Source organism: Bos grunniens, chromosome 13 (genome assembly GCF_055505025.1).
Source record: "Bos grunniens cultivar Pamir isolate PY7600 chromosome 13, Bosgru_T2T1.0, whole genome shotgun sequence".
Taxonomy (NCBI): Eukaryota; Metazoa; Chordata; class Mammalia; order Artiodactyla; family Bovidae; genus Bos; species Bos grunniens.
In genome coordinates, this window is record NC_141177.1 from 34,345,685 (window position 1) to 34,366,717 (window position 21,033).

The window sequence follows — 21,033 nt, forward strand, 5'->3', positions numbered from 1 at the left end:
ATGGGAAGTCAAGAGGGCCTTAAGAAGTATCACTATGAACAAAGCTAGTGGAGGTGATGGAATTCCAGCTGAGCTATTTCAAATCCTAATAGATGATGCTGTGAAAGTGCTGCACTCAATATGCCACCAAATTTGGAAAATTCAGCAGTGGCTACAGGACTGGAAAAGGTCAGTTTTCATTCCAATCCTAAAGAAAGGCAATGCCAAAGAATGCTCAAACTGTTGCACAATTGCACTCATCTCACACGCTAGTAAAGTAATGCTCAAAATTCTCTAAGCCAGACTTCAACAGTACATGAACCAAGAATTTCCAGAAATTCAAGATGGATTTAGAAAAGGCAGAGGAACCAGAGATCAAATTGCAAACATCCACTGGATCATCAAAAAAGCAAGAGACCTCCAGAACATCTACTTCTGCTTTATTGACTACATCAAAGCCTTCGACTGTGTTGATCACCACAAACCACGGAAAATTCTTAAAGAAATGGGGATACCCGACCATCTGAACTGCCTCCTGAGAAATCTATATCCAGCTCAAGGAACAAGTTAAAACTGGACATGGAACAACAGACTGGTTCCAAATTGGGACAGGAGTATATCAAGGCTGTATATTGTCACCCTGCTTATTTAACTTATATGCAGAGTTCACCTTGGGAAATGCTGGACTGGATGAAGCACAAGCTGGAATCAAGATTGCTGGGAGAAATATCAGTAACCTCAGATATGCAGATGACACCACCCTTATGGTAGAAAGTGAAGAAAAACTAAAAAGCCTCTTGATGAAAGTGAAAGAGGAGAGTCAAAAAGTTAGCTTAAAGCTCAACATTCAGAAAACTAAGATCATGGCCTCTGGTCCCATCATGTCATGGTGAATAAATGGGGAAACAGTGTCAGACTTTATTTTGGGGGGCTCCAAAATCACTGCAGATGGTCACTGCAGCCATGAAATTAAAAGAGGCTTGCTCTTTGGAAGAACAGTTATGACCAACTTAGACAGCATATTAAAAAACAGAGACATTACTTTTCCAACAAAGGTCTGTATAGTCAAAGCTATGGTTTTTCCAGTAGTCTTGTATGGATGTGAGAGGTGGGCCATGAAGAAAGCTGAGCGCCAAACAATTGATGCTTTTGAAATGTGGTGTTGGAGAAGACTCTTGAGAGTCCCTTGGACTGCAAGGAGATCCAACCAGTCCATCCTAAAGGAAATCAGTCCTGAATATTCATTGGAAGGACTTATGCTGAAGCTGAAATTCCAAGAATCTGATCACCTGATGTGAAGAAGTGACTCATTTGAAAGGACCCTGATGCTGGAAAAGATTGAGGGTAAGAGAGGAAGGGGGTGACAGAGGATGAGATGGTTGGATGGCATCACCGACCCAATGCACATGAGTTTGAGTAAACTCAGGAGTTGGTGACGGACAGGGAACCCTGGCATACTGATCCATGGAGGCCTCTAAGTGTCAGACACAACTGAGAGACTGAACTGAATTGAAGATCACACTGTTTTCAATAACCCTTCAGTTCAGTTCAGTTCAGTTGCTCAGTCGTGTCGGACTCCTTGCGACCCCAGGAATTGCAGCACGCCAGGCCTCTTAGAGATGTTTTTTTTTTTTTTTCATAGTCTGTTCAAGTCAAGTCATTCTTTCTAGCAGTTATGCTGCTGGTCTTCTTAACTTGCTACATCCCAACAGAGCTTCAGCACTAACTGAAATAGGTCTTGTGAATGGCATAAATGGAAGCCTCCCCAGGCTAAACTGTCATCAATTTTCAAAGTTGCCCCCAAATTTTCTAAATTTGCTTTTTTTATCTTTGGTGAATTCATTTCAAGAGTTATAAATGTTTGTTTTCACAGTTTTGCCCAATTTTATCATTGCTTTCTGTCAAGAGGATTTACCCTCTTACTTACTTCTTCTGAAGTAAGAGAGGAGATGGAAATGGCAACCCACTCCAGTATTCTTGCCTGGAAAATCCCATGGACGGAGGAGCCCAGTTGGCTACAGTCCATGGGGTCGCAAAGAGTCGGACACGATTGAGTGACTTCACTTTCACTTACTTCTTCTATCTAGAAGTCCAGAACTATGGAATAAAATTGTGTATCTTTGGAATCCCAGCAAATTGATTACTAATAGGAAGAAACCCAGAAAATCTCACTTTACTACAAAATAAAATAAAAATCAACAACCTTGAATTTGGACCTTTTGATTGAATAGTAACAAAAACGAATAGTTAAAAAATATTTTCATCTGGGAATTAAGATAACTGGGTTCTGGTTCTGATGTTGCCGCCCATGAGCTGCCAATCCCAGTGCACTGGTTCATCTAGCTGAGCCTCGCATTTCCCAGCTGTCAAGCAGAAGTCCCTGTCAGGGTCTTTCTAGGTCTAATATTTGAGCTTCATATGAAAACAGCAAAAAATAGCTGAAATATGTTTAAAAGACCACAGTGATGAAGAAAATAAAGCAAGTGTTGCACTATAATACCCACAACCACTTTGGTTAAACACAATAATGATCATGGACTTATCTTAGCACACACTCAGAGAATGTGAATATGTCACTAGAGTTTTGACATGATTGTATAATCAAAATCTGATCCCTTGGACAGCAAGGAGATCAAACCAGTCAATCTTAAGGGAAATCAACCCTGAACACTCATTGGAAGGACTGTTGCTGAAGCTGAAACTCGAGTATTTTGGTCATCTGATGTGAACAGCTGACTCACTGGAAAAGTCCCTGATGCTGGGAAAAATTGAGGGCATAAGGATAAGAGGGCATCAGCGGATGAGGGGGCTGGATGGCATCACTGATGCAATGGACATGAACTTGGGCAAATTTCAGGAGATGGTAAAGGACAAGGAGGCCTGGCATGCTGCAGTCCATGAAGTCCCAAAGAGTCAGACACAGCTGGGCAGTTGAGCAACAACAATGTAATCAAAATGCTCAACCAATGGCCTGCTTGATAATATAAATAATAACTGAGTAACCAAGGCCTAAGCACACAGATAACAAGTATAACATGGTGTTTGTTCATCTAAAGACAAGGCTTCAAATCTCTGCTCCCTGCTTAGTAACTGTGGGTGAGAATCTTTAATCATTCTAGGCCTCAAGTTCTTCATCTAAAAAATGAGTATAAAATAATATATCACTATAATAGCTAAGAGGATTAAAACAGGATTAAAACATAGCATTTCAAGTTTACAGCAGAGTGTGGCACATAAATGCTCCATAAATAATGGTAGGTATAATTATTTCATATCTCCAGGGTTTGTTCTGAGCTGGCAGTGGAGGTGACTATGTGCATAAAGGTGGAAAGCCACACCAGATCCTTATCCCTTTGCCTAGACTGATGGGATAAGCAATGCTAGGAAAGCCCTCCATAAAATAAATATCAATACCTGTTATAAGCCTCACAACCCTATAATGTGGAACTGGGAAGGTACAATGGGATGAGGTGGGAGGGGAAGTAGGAAAGATAAGAATTGAGCGGCCAGTGAACAGAATTCCACAGAGGGCCACTGATTTGCTTCAGGTGGTGGAAGGAATAAAGTGAGAATCTGTGAGGGTGACAAGAAGCACAGAAGGAGCACAGAGAAGACAGGTTCTGCCTAAGGCGACCTCACAGGTCCCATTTCAGAAACTAACGTCTTCTCCCTTCTCTCTTTAACAGACCCAAGCACCTATATATCTCAATGACTCACTGTTTTCTCTTCTTTATCAGCAAAATATGCAGTTTCACTCCTCCACCTTGCCTCCCAAATTGGTCCCAAGCCCAGAGATTTCCCAAAACTGTGTCTCATTTATCCCCTTTGGCAGGTGTCCCTAAAGGTTCTCCCCAGGCTGACATGTTGCTGACCATGTTTACCCACTCTGGTATGTGTTGTTTTTTGATGTAAGGGCTTTTCTTCCAAGGCTCTAGGAAGCAGTCCCTCCAAGTGACTCATTAGGATGTTAGGGGTCATGTTGATTCTTACAACTGACAAAGTCAGGGTGAGAATCAGGTATGGTTCACTCAGGCTTCATATGATGTTCTTGCCTCTGCCCATCCCCAACTTCATCATGAGGCTGCAGAAGTTTGAAGAATCATAGCTGCATAGCATTGCAGAGAGAGGGAACAAACGACTATTACTTCCTCTGTCTCTATAAAGAAAAAAATCCCTGTTACTACATTTCCTTGAAAACTTATCCTTTTCTGAGCCTATTCCTGTGGTCAGAGAAATGCCATATACCAATTGACTATAGCCTGCATTCTTAAACTGACCCCTCGCAAATTCCTCAATATTTCATGTCTACATGAACCTCTGGGGATCTTGCTAAGATACAGATTCTGAATCAAGAAATTTGGAGTGGTGTCTGAGATTCTGCATTTCTAGCATCCCAGGAAACACTAATGGCCTACATTTTGACTACAAAGAAATAATGGCTATATGGACTAAATATGCAAGGGTTATAAGCTTCCTGAAAACGACAACTTTGTTTCTATTCACCATTGAATAGGGCCTATAATACTATTCTGATAGCTCAGACAGTAAAAAGTCTGCCTGCAGTGCAGAAGACCCAGGTTTGATTCTTGGGAAGATCCCCTAGAGAAGAGAATGGCAACCCACTCCAGTATTCTTGCCTAGAGAATCCCAAGGACAGAGGAGCCAGGTGGGCTACAGTCCATGGGGTCACAAAGAGTTGGACATGACTGAGCAAACAACACACTTATAATACTAACAGTACATAATAGGTATCCTATAAATATTTATTTAATTTTGAAGAACTATCTTCCAGAATTTGGGAAATTGATGACTAGCCAGGTAATAGAACTTCTCTGAGCATAACCATTAACTTTTGAACCTTTCCAATATTATTTAAAACACCCAATAGATTCTGAAAGCCCAAACTGAAGTGATATAATACTTGCACTTTGAAATTGGAAAGCTAAGTAACTCACCTTTCCTTGAGAATTTTCATAAGAAAACAGCTCAACAGCCCTCCTGAGACATCAATAATTAAACAGAGGAATATCTTTTCCAAGTACACACATTTTTGCAATTAGAAGTATTACATACAAAGGTTATTGAATGTTTGAGCCTCCAAGAAAAACTGCAATAATTTTTTGCAAACTTCTAAAAAATTGAGTATAGTTAATTGTACAATATTATATGAGTTACAAGTATACAATACAGTGATTCACAACTTTTAAAGATTATACCCATTTATAGTTATTATAAAATATTGACTATATTCCCTATGTTGTACAATATATCTTTATGGCTTATTTTATACTTAATGGTTTGTACCTCTTAATCCCCTTCCCCAGACTTTGCCTCTCCTTTTCTATCTTCCCACTGGTAACCACTAGTTTGTTCTTCTTATCTGTGAGTCTCCTCTTTTGTTATATTTACTAGTTTGTTGGGCTTTTTTTTTTTTTTTTTTGACTCCACATATAAGTGATACCATACAATATCTGTCTTTGTCTGACTTATTCTACTTATTATAGTGCCTTCCAAGTCCATGCATGTTGTTGCAAATGGCAGTTTCATTCCTTTTTATGGCTGCTTAGTATGCCATTGTATATACATTACATATCACATCTTCTTTATTCATTCATCTGTTGATAGATACTTAGGCTTCTTCCATACCTTAGCAATTATAGATAATGCTCCTGTGACCATTAGAGTACGTGTATCTTTTCAAATTAGTGTTTTTTGGCTGTCTACCCAGGAGTGGAATTATTGGGTCATATGGTAGTTTATTTTTAGTTTTTGGAGAAACCTCAACCCTGATCCACAGTGTCTCCATCAATTTACAGCCTCACCAACAGATTGCAAGGGTTTCCTTTTTTCCACATCCTTGCCAATACTTGGTATTTGTGTTCTGTTCATTCTGACAGATGTGAGGTGATATCTTATTGTGGTTTTGATTTGCATTTCCCTAAAGATTAGTGATGTTAAGAATCTTTTCATGTGTTTGTTGTTCATCTGCATTTTCTCTTTGGAAAAATTCTATTGAATTATTTTGCCCATTTTAAAATCATGTTGTCTTTTCAATGTTGAGTGAACTGTTTATATATGTTAGATATTAACATGTTATTGACTGTATCATTAGCAAATATTTTCTCCTATTCAGTAGGTTGATGGTTTCCTTTGCTGTGCATAAGCTTTTAAGTTTAATTTCGTCCCATTTGTTTATTTTTGGTTTTATTTCAGTTGTTTTAGGAGACAGATCCCCCCCCCACCCAAATATTACTATTATTTACATTAAGACTGATCTGCCTATATTTTCCTCCAAGAGTTTTATAGTATCTAGTCTTACATTTAGGTCTTTAATTCATTTTGGGTTTATTTTTGTATATGGATGGTATGTACATTGTTGCATTTTGTATATGTACTGTTTAATTTGGTTTGATGATATTTTGTTGAGAACTTTTTGCATCTATGTTGATCAGTAATACTGACCTGCAATTTTCTTGTTTTGTGATAACTTTGTCTACCCTCCTACCCCTTTTGTTGTGATTCCTTCTTTATGTCTTTTGCTTTAGGTCTTTTTCATTGATGATAATCTGCAGATAGTTGTGATTTTAGTGTGCTCACAAGAGGAGGCGAGCTCACAGTCTTTCCAATTTTCCATCTTGGCTATCTCTTTGCAAACTTTTTAACATGCCTTCTCATACAGGATAAGGATAAGTGGCTTGTGAAAATGACAAATTATCCAAATTATTTCGAGAAGGCAAGCAGAAGTATCCTGCTCTAGGAGATGTCCTATGTGTCCCAGCAGTGCTCTCCCCTCTTGTCACCAAGCTATTTGTTCTAAGGGTTCCCCCTAGGGAGACTATATGGGTCATTCCATTGTAGTGGGCTGGCTATGGGGGTGGTCTAGGCTTGTTTGAATCCTAGCCCAGTTGGTTGCCAGGCTCTGCCTTGTGCAGATACACTAGCTGTTAGCAGGGTCTGGTCATGAGATGACTGGCTACAGAACCCCAGGGGGTCCCAGGGCTAGTGTTATCTCACTGGTGGGTGGAGTCAGGGTCCAAAAGACTCCAGAGTTGTTGCCTTCCCACTAATGGGTGGAGGGTACAGGTCCTGAAGTGAATGTCAAATTACTAGCGGGTAAAGCTGGATCCTAGAGACTGACTGCAGGGCCCAGGGTTCCCAGAGCTGGTGTCAGATTACTGGGGGTAGGGGAGGTGGGGGTGGGTGGGAAGGAGAGCCTGGTTCCTGACGTAGTTGGGTATGGGGTCTTCAGTGTCCCAAAGCTTGTGTTGGTCTGCTAGTGGTCCCAGGGTAGGGTCTGGCCTGCTGTGGGTGGGCTCAGGTTGAGTGATTGTGGTTTTCTTGACTCTGCTGTCTGCCCCCTGGTGGGTGAGGTTGGTTTAGTGGTTAGGGCAGGCTTCCTGGAGGTCAGGACCAATTCCTGCCCACTGGACAGCAGACTTGGGTTTTGGCCCTCCAGTGGGTGAGGCCATGTCTAGATGCCATTGTGGGTTAGGGAAGTCTTTAGGCAACCTGTCTGCTGATGAGTTGGGCTGTGTCCCTACCTAGTTAATTATTTGCCCTAAGGGATCCCAACACTGGCACCTATAGGCTGTCGAATGGGGCCAGATCTTGGTGCTAATGAGCTAGAGGGTAGATTGCATGATGGTGTCTGTCTGCACCCTTGGTCATGCAATAGAAAGCTCCAAAATATGGCTGACACCAATATCTATGTTCCCAGGGTGAGCCTCAGCCACTCTCCACTCCAGACACCATCACTGATTCAACGGACATGCGTTTGAGCAAACTCTGGGAGATGGTGAAGGACAGGGAAGCCTGATGTGCTGCTGCAGTCCATGGGTTCACAATGTGTCAGACACAACTTGGTGACTAAACAACATCAAAATGTCTATGTCCCCAGGGTGAACCTCAGCCGCACCGCTCCCCTCCCCTCTCCCCCAACACACATACCCTACATCCAGTCCCTCCTGGAGACTCTCCAAGACCAAATTATTGCTTTTGGTCCTACCAGATTACTGCTTTCTCCTGGGTCCTAGTGGGCATGAGATTTTGTGTGCATCTTTTAAGAGTGAAGTCTTTATTTCCCCAAGTCCTTTGGGACTTCCAAAAGTAAGCCCTGCCAGGCCTTCAAAGCCAAATGCTCTGGGGGCTTGTCTTCCCAGTGCAGAAACCTGGGCTGAGAAGCCCAACTCAGGGCTCAGAACTCTCACTCCTGCGGGAGAACCTCTGCAATTATCCTCTAGTTTGTAGTTTGCCCACCTGGAGGTACGGGTCTTGATTCTATCTTGAGTCTGTCCCACATATCCATCTTGTTGTGGTTCCTTCTTTATGTCTTTAGCTTTACATCTTTTTCTTCGATGGTCATCTGCAGATAGTTGTGATTTTGGTGTGCTCATGAGAGGAGGAAAGCTCAGGGTCTTTTCACTCTGCCATCTCAGCTATCTCTTTGCAAGCTTTCTAACATGCTTTCTCATACAGGATAAGGATAAGTGGCATGTGAAAATGACACAAATTCTCCAAATTCAGATTGAAATATTGAAATAAGATATCCTTTTGTTAATACAATACGTTCTGATTCATTAGAAAATATAAGAGCTGGTGATTTAGATTTGAAAGGACTTATAGTTCTTTCTAAGAAGTTTTTCTGAAATAGTTTCACGTCTTCCCAAGTGTTTCTTCCTGTTTGCAGTCCTCAGCAGTAGCTCTGCATTCTGTAGGAGTGAAGACACTTGGATAGATGCCTTCCTGAATTCCATGCATTCGCCCGAGTTGATGGCTCTTGAGAGAAAACATTATCTCCAAATGAAAAACTTCAGATGGAAGACTGTAGAACATAAAAACAAACAAAAAGCCACACTCAGACTTATGACCCCGGGCACTTCCCAGCTCTATTCCCTAATGAAACAACTTTTCTGAAGTTAGAGGGGATAACAGCCATCCTCACATCAGTCAACACCGATGTAAGGCCTCTGTGACCTCCATCCCATTTACCTCTTGCTAGTAGATCTCAGGTGACTGTCAGAGGCTCAGTTAGTTTCTGGGAAAGGACTAATCCCCAAACCCCATTTTCTTATCCCCCTTCTCTTATCAGGGGGAAATGCACTTATTCCTTCTGGAGACCAACTTCCAGAGGTGACAAATGCAAACTGTGTTTTCTCAGTTGCCCCTAAACTCCAATCCTACCTCCTGCCAAGCTCATAGGATAGAAGGTTCCTCTCTGGCTAGGAACTTTATGCATGACTTTTTTCATGGGAGAGGGGTATATAGAATAAGAAAAGAGAAAGCAGGGCACAAATATTATCATATATACTTCCCTTCTCCCAGCAGAAAATGTTCAGTGCTTCACCTAAAGGAAGTGTAGGGCACAAGACCTATTGTTTTCCCTGGCAATGAAAGGGGAAAAGAGCATCTTGTACCACTTTGGACAATTCTGAAAGCATCAACATAGCCAGTTCTATAGCTGAGGGACTGGAACATACTATGAACAACTTAGAAAAAAAGAATCTCAGTAGCTATTGTAAAACGTACTGCGATGAACATCAGAATTCTTGTGTGGCTAGGGCATAGAAGCAGCCTAGATGTCCATCGACAAATGAATGGAAACAGAAATTGTGGTACATATATACAATGCTATTACTCAACTCTGAAAAAGAACACATCTGAGTCAGTCCTTTTGAGGTGGATGAACCTAAAGCCTATTCTACAGACTGAAGTAAGTCAAAAGGAGAAAGACAAATATTGTATATTAATGGATGTGTATAGAATCTAGATAGATGGTACCCTTGAATCTATTTGCAGGGCAGCAACGGAGATGCAGACAGAGAGAAGAGACTTGTGGACACAGTGGGGGAGGGAGAGGGTGAAATGAATGGAGAGAGTAGCATGGAAAAATATAAATTTCTATATGTAAAACAGATGTGTTGTGCTGTGCTAAATTGCTTCAGTCATGTTTGACTCAGTGCAAATCTATGGACAGGCTCCTCTGTCCATGGGATTCTCCAGGCAAGGATACTGGAATGGGTTGCGATTCCCTTCTCCAGGGGATCTTTCCATGTAAAATAGTTAGCCAGTGGGAATTTGCTGTGTGACACAGAGAGCTCATCCCAGTGCCCTGTGACAACCTAAAGGGGTAGGATGGGTGTGAGATGGCCGTAGGTTCAAGAGAAAGGGGACATACGTATACCTGTGGCTGATTCATGTGGTTGTAAGGCAGAAATCAACACAATATTATAAAATATCTTACAATAAAGAAATTTAAAAAAAAAGTCTTAGTAGCTAAACTGTCTACAAAAGTCCAGAAATTGTTGCCTTCAAAGAGATATTTTTCCTGTCAAGTTTTGTGGGAAGACCAGGGGACAGAATTGAAGACAGTCATAAGTAGAACCCCAAATCCCTAGGTGAAACCAGAACTGGTATAACTCTTGCCTATCCTTGGAAGCAAAGAGAATTTTCTGTAAGAATGACTATATATACACACATACCTCATTCTTCCCTGCCAGCCACCCCTGTGCACCTATACTCTTTTTAAGAACTTTTGCATTTTTGGACTTCCCTGGTGGTTCCAGTGGTTAACACTCCAGGAGGCACTTCAGGGGGCACTGGTTCAATCCCTAGTCAGAGGACTAAGATCCTGCATGCCAAGCAGCACAGCTGGGATTGGGGTGGGGGGAAAGCATATTTGTTCTTCCTGCAATGTATGTTAGTCTGAACCCATAAGATCTGGATGAACCAAAATGGCCACAAAGGGATCAAGCAGAGAGCCCACTTCACTCTTCCTAAAAGATCCTTCCCATCTCTTATCCCTTCTTGATTTTAGACTCAGGAAGTTTCAAAGAATGGTGGTAGCAGTCAAAACTAAAGTAGGGAGAGAAGGTTTCTGAATGTTCTGTTAGGAAATATACTAGAATTAGGAAATTTTGCTTAGGAAAGGTGATTCTCTGAGCTTATCATGACCTTTGCAATACTGAAAATCTTTCAAGAACTCTTGATAATGGGTTTTAAGAGAGTAGTACAAAATTATTTTTGAAATACTAAGCAATATAGATAACTTATATGACCAAAAGTGTTCAGATGAAAGTATTACAAAGTCATCACCGCAAAGTGATGATTTTCCCCATCCTTTTCATTTCTATGCAAATCTTTAATCTAGGAAATGGTAGTGATTACTAAATGTCTCTCATGCTTCAGGATACAGGGTGAATAATTAAAGTCATTCATTTACAAGATAAGGCATTAATGAGTAACTATGAAGATCATATAATCAATTCGTGGAAATTAACGACATTTCAAAGTTCAGTTAAATCCCCCTGAGAAGTCCTAGCTTTGCAATTCTAAACAGTTGCTGCTTCCACTCCAAAAAGTAATTCTTTAGCCTTCTCTTTGGTACCTTCCTTGTTACTGCACCCCCACCATCCCTACTCCCAGTGCTTTTCTAACAAACAGAGAAAGAAAAAGGAAAACAAAATAATAACGGTTAAAATTCCAAGGTTTTACTTCAAGCCAAGGCCACATTTCTAAGCAACTTTGATCAGGCAAATTATCTCTAAGTGTCTCAATTTTTCCTCTAGAAAATTGAAATAATGGATCTGCAAATTTGTAAGGGCATTTAGAGATTGAATGAAGCCTACCTGCTGAGATTTCTGTTTCCAGAAAGATGGAATAGACATCCTTTTACTTATTCCTCCTGTTAAGTTCAACTAAAAACAACTAAACTAAAAACAAATATTAAAAGATCTTAAAGGCGATAAGAGGAGGGCAGACCAACTAGAGACCTTGGCACCTGAAGAACATAGGCAATGAGTTCTCTGAAGTTTCTCTGCAACTCATTTATTCCAGATTGAGTACTGGAGAAGTAACACCCTTCCAACAACATAGATGGAAAAGGGGGAAAAAAAAAAAAAAAAGGCATGACAGAAAGCCTGCTCCCTATGGCCAAAGGATAAGGAAAGGGATAGTCTACAAGGTGATAAACAAAAACAAAAAACCTCAGATAACAACCAGTCTACTCCAGCCAAGCAACACAGAATAAAACCGCAGCCCAATCACTACCTCTACTAGGAAAGGCCAAGTGCAGAACCTATACACCCACACTTTGGCAGCTTGAAATGAGGGGCTCCGACCCTCTCTCTCTCAGGGTTTATCAGAGGAAGCCTAATGGACAGTCAGGATTTTCACCAACATTCAGTAGTAACAGGAACACCACAGCCTACAGTGTCAGTGGAAACCATATGGGGATCCTGAAATCCCACCCTTTCTAGCAGTAGCAAGGAGCCTCTCTCCCCTGGAGTATCAGCAGAGGCAGAAGGAAGAACCTGGACTCCAACCTCACTCAGCAATAAGGTGGTGGTACCCCCCCACCTTCATCCACCAGAGCACTGTCAGAAGATGCCTGATGCAACATGAGACTTATATAGGATCTGGAATCTTATAACACACTAAATTGTCTGGGTTTCAATTTTTTAAATTAATGTATTTATTTTAATTGGAGGCTAATTACTTTACAACATTGTGGTGGCTTTCAATTGAAGAAAGTAGGGAAAACAACTAGGTCATTCAGGTATGATCTAAATCAAATGCCTTATGATTATATAGTAGAAGTGATTAATAGATTCAAGGGATTAGATCTGGTAGATAGAGTGCCTACAAAACTATGGATGGAGGTTTGTAAATTGTAAATTGTACAGGTGGTGACCACAACCATCCCCCAAAAAAAGAAATGCAAGAAATCAAAGTGGTTGTTTGAGAAGGCCTTCAAATAGCAGAGAAAAGAAAAGAAGTGAAGGGCAAAGAAAAAAAGTAAAGATATAACTGAATGCAGAGTTCCAGATAATAGCAAGGAGAGATAAGAAAGCCTTATGTGAACAATGTAAAGAAATAGAGGAAAACAATAGAATGGGAAAGACTAGAGATCTCTTCAAGAAAACTGGAGCTACCAAGGCAACATTTCATGCAAAGATGGGCACAATAAAGGACAGAAATGGCAAGGACCTAATAGAAGAGATTAAGAAGAGGTGGCAAGAACACGCGAAGAAGTGTACAAAAAAGCTCTTAATGACTCAGATAACCACAATTGTGTGGACACTCACTTAGAGCCAGACATCCTGGAGTGTGAAGTCAAGAGGGCCTTCACAAGTAATGCTTCAAGAGGGAAGCATTAGTATGAACAAAACTAGTGGAGGTGATGGAATCCCAGCTGAGTTATTTCAAATCTGAAAAGATGATGCTGTGAAAGCACTGCACTCAATAGATCAGCAAATGTGGAAAACTCAGCAATGGATACAGGGTGGAAAAAAGTCAGTATTCATTCCAAACCCGAAGAAGAGCAATGCCAAATGCTGTTCAAACTATTGTGCAATTGCCATCATTTCACATGCTAGCAAGGTAATGCTCAAAATCCTTCAAGCTAGGCTTCAGCAGTCTGTGAACTGAGAATTTATAGATGTAGAAGCTGGATTTAGAAAAGCCAGAGGAATCAGAGATCAAATTGCCAATGTTCGCTGGATCATAGAGAAAACAATGGAATTCCAGAAAAACTTCTACTTCTGTTTCATTGACTATGCTATAGTCTTTGATTGTGTGCACCATAACAAACTGTGGGAAATTCTTAAAGAGATGGGAATAGCAGACCACCTTACCTGCCTTCTGAGAAACATGTATGCAAATCAAGAAGCAACAGTTAGAACTGGAAATGGAACAATGGACTGGTTCCAAATTGGGAAGTACATCAAGGCTGTATATTGTCACCCTGCTTATTTAGACTTTTATGTAGAGTACATCATGCAAAGTTCCAGGCTGGGTGACTCACAACATGGAATCAAGATTGGCAGGATAAATATCAACAACCTCAGATATGCAGATGATACCACTCTAGTGGCAGACAGTGAAGAGGAACTAAAGAGCCTCTTGATGAGGGTGAAAGAGGAGAGTGGAAAATGCTGGCTTAAAACTCAACATTCAAAAAACTAAAACCATGGCATCTGGTCCCATCACTTCATGACAGATACGAAAAAAGCAGAAACAGTGTTAGATTTTACTTTCTTGGGCTCCAAAATCATTGCAGATGGTGACTGCAGCCATGAAATTAAAAGATGCTTGCTTCTTGGAAGAAAAGCTATGACAAACCTAGGCAGCATATTAAAAAGCAGAGACATTACTTTTCAAACAAAAGTCTGCATAGTCAAAGCTATGGTTTGTCCAGTAGTCATGTAGTATGGATGTGAGAGTTGGACCATAAAGAAGGCTTAATGCCAAAGAATTGATGCTTTTGAACTGTGGTGTTGGAGAAGACTATTGAGAATCCTTTGGAGGTCAAGGAGATCCAACCAGTCCATCCTAAAGGAAATCAACCCTGAATATTCATTGGAAGGACTTTTGCTGAAGCTCTAATACTTTGGCCACTTGATGTGAAGAGTGACTCATTGGAAAAGTCCCTGATTCTGGAAAAGATTGAGGGCAGGAGGAGAATGGGGTGACAGAGGATGAGATATTTGGATGACATCACTGACACAATGGACATGAATTTGAGCAAACTCAGGGACATAGAGAAGGACAGGGAAGACTGGTGTGCTGCATTCCATTAGGTCTCAAAGAGTCAGACAAAACTTATCCACTCAACAACAACAACAACAACAAATAAACATCACTGAAATAAATGATTAATAGAAAATCTTAGCAAAGCAATAGAAGACATGAAGAAAAATCAAATGGAAATTTTAGAACTAAAAGAAATAAAATAACCGATAATATAAACTCAGTAATGAGTTCAACATCAGAAGAAACAAGGCAGAGGAAAGAGTCAATGAACTTGAATAAAACAACAGAAATTATAGAGAGGAAATAGACTTGAAGAAATGAACAGATTCAGGGATATGTGGAACTATATCAAATGACCCTGATATCACATTTTTAGATAGTGATATTTTTAAGCAGATGAAGCTAACAAAATTACGCATGCAAAAAATGGCAAAAAGTTTCCTAAATCTGGCAAAAAATGGGAGGTTGGTGAGGTCCAACAGGTTTAAGAAGCTGAGTGAAACTCAACCACAAAAAAAGCCAAAGAAATTGATTCCAAGAGACATCATAGTTAAACGTATGATAACTAAAGACAAAATCCTAAAAGCTGCCAGGAAAATGATGTATCACTTAGAGCAGAAAAATAGTGCAAATGGTGGGAGTGTGTTTCTCACCAGAGCTATGGAAGCCAGAAGGAAGGGGCAGAAGATTTAGGTGTTGAAAGAAAAAAAAAAAAAAAAAAGAACTATCAACTCTGAATCTTATACCCAGTGAAATATCCTTTAAGAATGAAAAGGAAACTTTAGACATTCTCAGATGAAAAATAATTCAGAATATATTGCCAGCAGATCTACCTGAGAAGAATAGCTAAGGAAGAGGGTAGACTGCTGCATTATGGCAGAGATATAGTCATTGGCCAACATGGAGCTCCTCTTCTCCCACCTCCTTCCACGTGGGCAGCAGCAGACCTAAGGTAAGGATGTATCCAGACTGCTCCCCAGACAGCACTGTAAACAGAATGAAAATGATCAAAGAATTCTTGAAATATCAGTAAGGAAGAAAGTCTGCAGAGAAGAGAAATCAATCAGTTAAGCCCAGGACTTTCCTTCTCATTGATTTTTCTGAATTATATTTGATAATTCAAGTAAAAATTATAATATTGTCTAATGTGATTGTCAATGAATATAGAGGAACTATTTGAAACATCTATATTACAAATAGGGATGAGTGAAAGGACATTCAGTTCAGTTCAGTCACTCAGTCGTGTCCGGCTCTTTGCGGCCCCATGAATCACAGCACGCCAGGCCTCCCTGTCCATCACCAACTCCCAGAGTTCACCCAAACTCATGTCCATCGAGTCAGTGATGCCATCCAGCCATTTCATCCTCTGTCATCCCCTTTTCCTCCTGCCCCCAATCCCTCCCAGTATCAGGGTCTTTTCCAATGAGTCAACTCTTTGCATGAAGTGGCCAAAGTATTGGAGTTTCAGCTTCAACATCAGTCCTTCCAATGAACACCCAGGTCTGATCTCCTTTGGAATGGACTGGTTGGATCTCCTTGCAGTCCAAGGGACTCTCAAGAGTCTTCTCCAACACCACAGTTCAAAAGCATCAAGTCTTTGGTGCTCAGCTTTCTTTACATTCCAACTCTCACATCCATACATGACTACTGGAAAAATCATAGCCTTAATTAGATGGGTCTTTGTTGGCAAAGTAACATCTCTGCTCTTTAATATGCTGTCTAGGTTGGTCATAACTTTCCTTCCAAGGAGTAAGAGTCTTTTAATTTCATGGCTGTGGTCACCAACTGCAGTGATTTTGGAGCCCCCAAAATAAAGTCTGACACTGTTTCCACTGTTGCCCCATCTATTTGCCATGAAGTGATGGGACCAGATGCCATGATCTTAATTTTCTGAATGTTGAGCTTTAAGCCAACTTTTTCACTCTCCTCTTTCACATTCATCAAGAGGCTCTTTAGTTCTTCTTCACTTTCTGCCATAAGGGTGGTGTCATCTGCATATCTGAGGCTACTGATATTTCTCCCAGCAATCTTGATTCCAGCTTGTGCTTCATCCAGCCCAGCGTTTCTCATGATGTACTCTGCATATAAGTAAAATAAGTAGGGTGACAACATACAGCCCTGACGTATTGCTTTTCCTATTTGGATCCAGTCTGTTGTTCCATGTCCAATTCTAACTGTTGCTTCCTGACCTGCATACAGGTTTCTCAAGAGGCAGGTCAGGTGGTCTAGTATTCCCATCTCTTTCAGAATTTTCCACAGTTTATTGTGATCCACACAAAGGCTTTGGCATAGTCAATAAAGCAGAAATAGATGTTTTTATGGAACTCTCTTGCTTTTTTGATGATCCAGTGGATGTTGGCAATTTGATCTCTGGTTCCTCTGCTTTTTCTAAAACCAGCTTGAACATCTGGAAGTTCATGGTTCACGTATTGCTGAAGCATGGCTTGGAGAATTTTGAGCATTACTTTACTAGCATGTGAGATGAGTACAATTGTGCAGTAGTTTGAGCATTCTTTGACATTGCCTTTCTTTGGGACTGGAATGAAAACTGACCTTTTCCATTCCTGTGGCCACTGCTGAGTTTTCCACATTTGCTGGCATATTGAGTGCAGCACTTTCTCAGCATCATCTTTCAGGATCTGAAATAGCTCAACTGGAATTCCATCACCTCCACTAGCTTTGTTCATAGTGATGCTTTCTAAGGCCCACTTGACTTCACATTCCAGGATGTCTGGCTCTAGGTGAGTGATCACACCATCGTGATTATCTGGGTCATGAAGATCTTTTTTGTACAGTTCTGTGTGTTCTTGCCACCTCTTCTTAATATCTTCTGCTTCTGTTACGTCCGTACCATTTCTGTCCTCTATCGAGCCCATCTTTGCATGAAATGTTCCCTTGGTATCTCTAATTTTCTTGAAGAGATCTCTAGTCTTTCCCATTCTGTTGTTTTCCTCTATTTCTTTGCACTGATCACTGAGGAAGGCTTTCTTATCTCTCCTTGCTATTCTTTGGAACTCTGCATTCAGATGCTTATATCTTTCCTTTTCTCATTTGTTTCTCGCTTTTCTTCTTTTCACAGCTATTTGTAAGGCCTCCCCAGACAGCCATTTTGCTTTTTTGCATTTCTCTTCCATGGGGATAGTCTTGATCTCTATCTTCTATACAATGTCATGAACCTCTGTCCATAGTTCATCAGGCACTCTATCTGTCTATCAGATCTAGTCTCTTAAATTTATTTCTCACTTGCACTGTATAATCATAAGGGATGATTTAGGTCATACCTGAATGGTTTAATGGTTTCCCCTACTTTCTTCAATTTATTCTGAATTTGGCAATAAGGAGTTCATGATCTGAGCCACAGTCAGCTCCTGGTCTTGTTTTTGCTGACTGTATAGAGTGTCTTCATCTTTGGCTGCAAAGATTATAATCAATCTGATTTCGGTGTTGACTATCTAGTGATGCCCATGTGTAGAGTCTTTTCTTGTGTTGTTGGAAAAGGGTGTTTGCTATGACTAGTGCATTCTCTTGGCAAAAAGGATATTCAGGGAGGTAATATTTCTTAAATGGGATGTAAAATGATATATGTTACAGTATATTTTATGCCTATAGTATTTATATATCATAGACATATATATATATAAAGCATATATATACATATATATATTAAGCAAAAATTGATTGACTTGAAGGGAAAAAGCAACAGACCTACAACTCTAGTTAAATATTTCAACAACTGGAGAGAATAACTAGACAGAAAGCAAAGATGGAGAATAATTCAACACCACTATCAACAAGGTTTAACATCTAAAGACATTCACAGACCACTCCAGACAACAACAGCAGAATTCACAGTTTCTTCAACTACCCACATAGCATATCCCAAGATAGACCAAATCTTGGCAATAGAACAAATGCCAACAAATTTCAAATGTTTGAAATCAAATAGAGTATGTTCTATGACCACAATGCCATTAAACTAGAAATCAATAGCAGAAAGGCAAAGTGAAAACATTCAAACACTTGGAAACTAGACAACATACTTCTACATAATCCACAGGTCAAAGAGGAAGTCTTATGGAAAAAAATAGAATAAAGCATTAAAATTTGTGAGTGAGATAAAGAAGTGCTGAAAGGGAAATTTGTAGCACTAGATGAAGAGTAAAGAAAAGTCTCAAATCAATAAACTAAGCTCTCATGACAAGACATTAGAAAACAAAGAGCAAAAATAAATGCAAATAAGAAAAGGAAGGAAATAAAAACACAGAAATTAATGAAATTAAAAACATAGTGAATCAATAAACAAAAATTTGGTTCTTTGAAAAGACCAATAAACCTTATAAATCTCTAGCAAGATTGGCAGAAAATAAATGAGAGAAGACATAATACTATCTGAAATGAAAGAGAAGATACCACTGCAGACTCTGTAGACATCAAAAGGATAATGAATATTACAAAATATTATAAAAGGATAATAAAGGAATATTTAAATGGACAAATTCCTTGAGAAGTATGAGCAAGAATAAGTCACTCAATATGTAGTAGATAATATGAATAGTCCTATTATTGTTTTAAAAATGAAATTGAATTCATTATGTAAACCATCCCCAGAAATCTTTAACCCATATGGTTTCACAGAATTCTACCAAATGCTCAAAAAAGAATTAATGTCAATTTTATACAATTTTTTTCCAGAAAATTCAAGAGGACAGAACAGTTCTTAATTCATCCTATGAAGCCATTATTACCCTCATAACAAAACCAGAGAAAAATATCAATAGTACCAAAAAAAAATGCAAAACAATATTCCTCATGAATATGGATACATACTTCCTTAAAAATATATTAGCAGACAGAAGTCAACACTATGCAAAAAACATTATATTTAATTATATTTAATACCATGACCAAGTTGGGATGATTCCAGTGATGCTGGTAGAAAATTTGAAAATCAATCAATGTAATCTACCACATTCACAAAGGAAAGGAGAAAAATCATGTAATCACAGCAATAGAAGCACCAAATGCATCTTTTGTGCATGTTTAAAACTTTTAAAACACAGGAATAGAAGAAGGTTTCTTCAACTTGATAAAGAAACGTCTTTTCAAAAATACCTACAGTAACATTCCATATAGTGGTGAAAGGAATTCAAGATAAGCGAAACACTAAGATGAGATAGGCTGTCTGACAGTTGGTCAACTTAGTGAGAAGATGACCTGGGGAAGAGGAATGAGTGGGAGCCAGGAGGGGATTAGCCCCAGAAACTCCCCCTTGTCTTTGTTTTCTTAATTGAAGCATTCATCCAACTTCTGTTTCAGAGGGAGGAAAGTATATTTCACCCAGTGAATGTTTAAGTTCCTAAAGAGTAAATAACTGTTTCAGCTTTTGAAATTTCACATGAAATTATCAGAGTCATGAGAAAAATGCTAATATCAAAATTAAAGTCAAATGAATCACGGCTTCTGGCTGCAAAGCAGAAGCCTTTGCTCTGGGCCTATGCTCTGCTGAAGGCCAATGGGCTGCCAGCTCCCTCCCACCTCACCCCACCCCCACCTGCTAGACGGGCCTTTCCCCCCAGCATCCCACAGGCTGGGTTACAGAGAGAGCAGGGCAGTTCCTCCTCCACCATGAGCATTTTCCACCAGGAAAGGTCATGGAGTTACTCCTTTCCCCAAATTAAGTCTCATGACCATGGAAAAAGTAAATCACAATAGGATCTTATTCCCTGTTCAAGCTGGCATCTCAGAAGAGATCTCTGGCATTGTGACATTTTAGTTCAGCAAACTCTCAGACTGATGACAACATAGGACCAATTCCCTCTCCTTTGGTATCAGATAAGCATAGGTTTTCTAGCTCCTCTTTCCCAAATGCATTTCCTCAGACTTCCCTGGTACCGAGAAGAAGGGAGAAAGAGACACAAAGAGAAGAGAAAGAGAGACAGAGAGACTGGAATGCAAATAGAAGTATAGGAAAATTCTACTTGGTTTTTTGAAGATTAGGTAAGTGATGGGACAAATAAAGATACCGATTTCCACTCCTGCTAAGCAAGGACCACCACTTAACTTACCCCATTACTAGACAGCCTGCAATGTTGTTTGGGACTTAGAAGTCAAACCCCACCCCCCACCACAGATCCCTTGGCAGGAGCTTTCCAGAGCGCTGTGTTTTGGCAACAGCTGCTATGGAGGAAGGCTCTTATTTTTACACCACTGGGGCTGAAACACCAGCATCTCCCTGAACTTCCTAGAAACAGTACATAGTAATACATGGAAGTGTTCCCATCCCACAAGTTTCCTTAATAAATTTCCTTAAGATTAACAGCAGTGTTATAGTTTTAATGTCCTAATTTTAATGGTTCTGGGAAAGAGGATCTTTGAGACTACCCCCCATGCTATGAGACTTCACCTGTATACTAGGAATATCTAGCAAGCCCCTCTCTGCTCCTTCATGTCATGTCCTTAAATGTAAGGCCAGAATCTATAAAGCTCTTAGAGGAAAGCATGGGAAGTATACTCTGACATAAATCA

The 21,033-nt window shown here is 40.0% G+C and overlaps 1 long non-coding RNA gene across 1 annotated transcript; it reads right to left on the reverse strand.

Moving 5' to 3' along the window:
• Positions 1-6,505: 6,505 nt before the first annotated feature.
• On the reverse strand, positions 6,506-20,668 carry LOC147360711 (uncharacterized). Its single transcript, XR_015138694.1, has 2 exons — positions 20,574-20,668; positions 6,506-8,800 (listed from the first exon to the last, which is right to left on the reverse strand). It is a non-coding gene; the product is annotated as an uncharacterized LOC147360711 (long non-coding RNA).
• Positions 20,669-21,033: the final 365 nt, after the last annotated feature.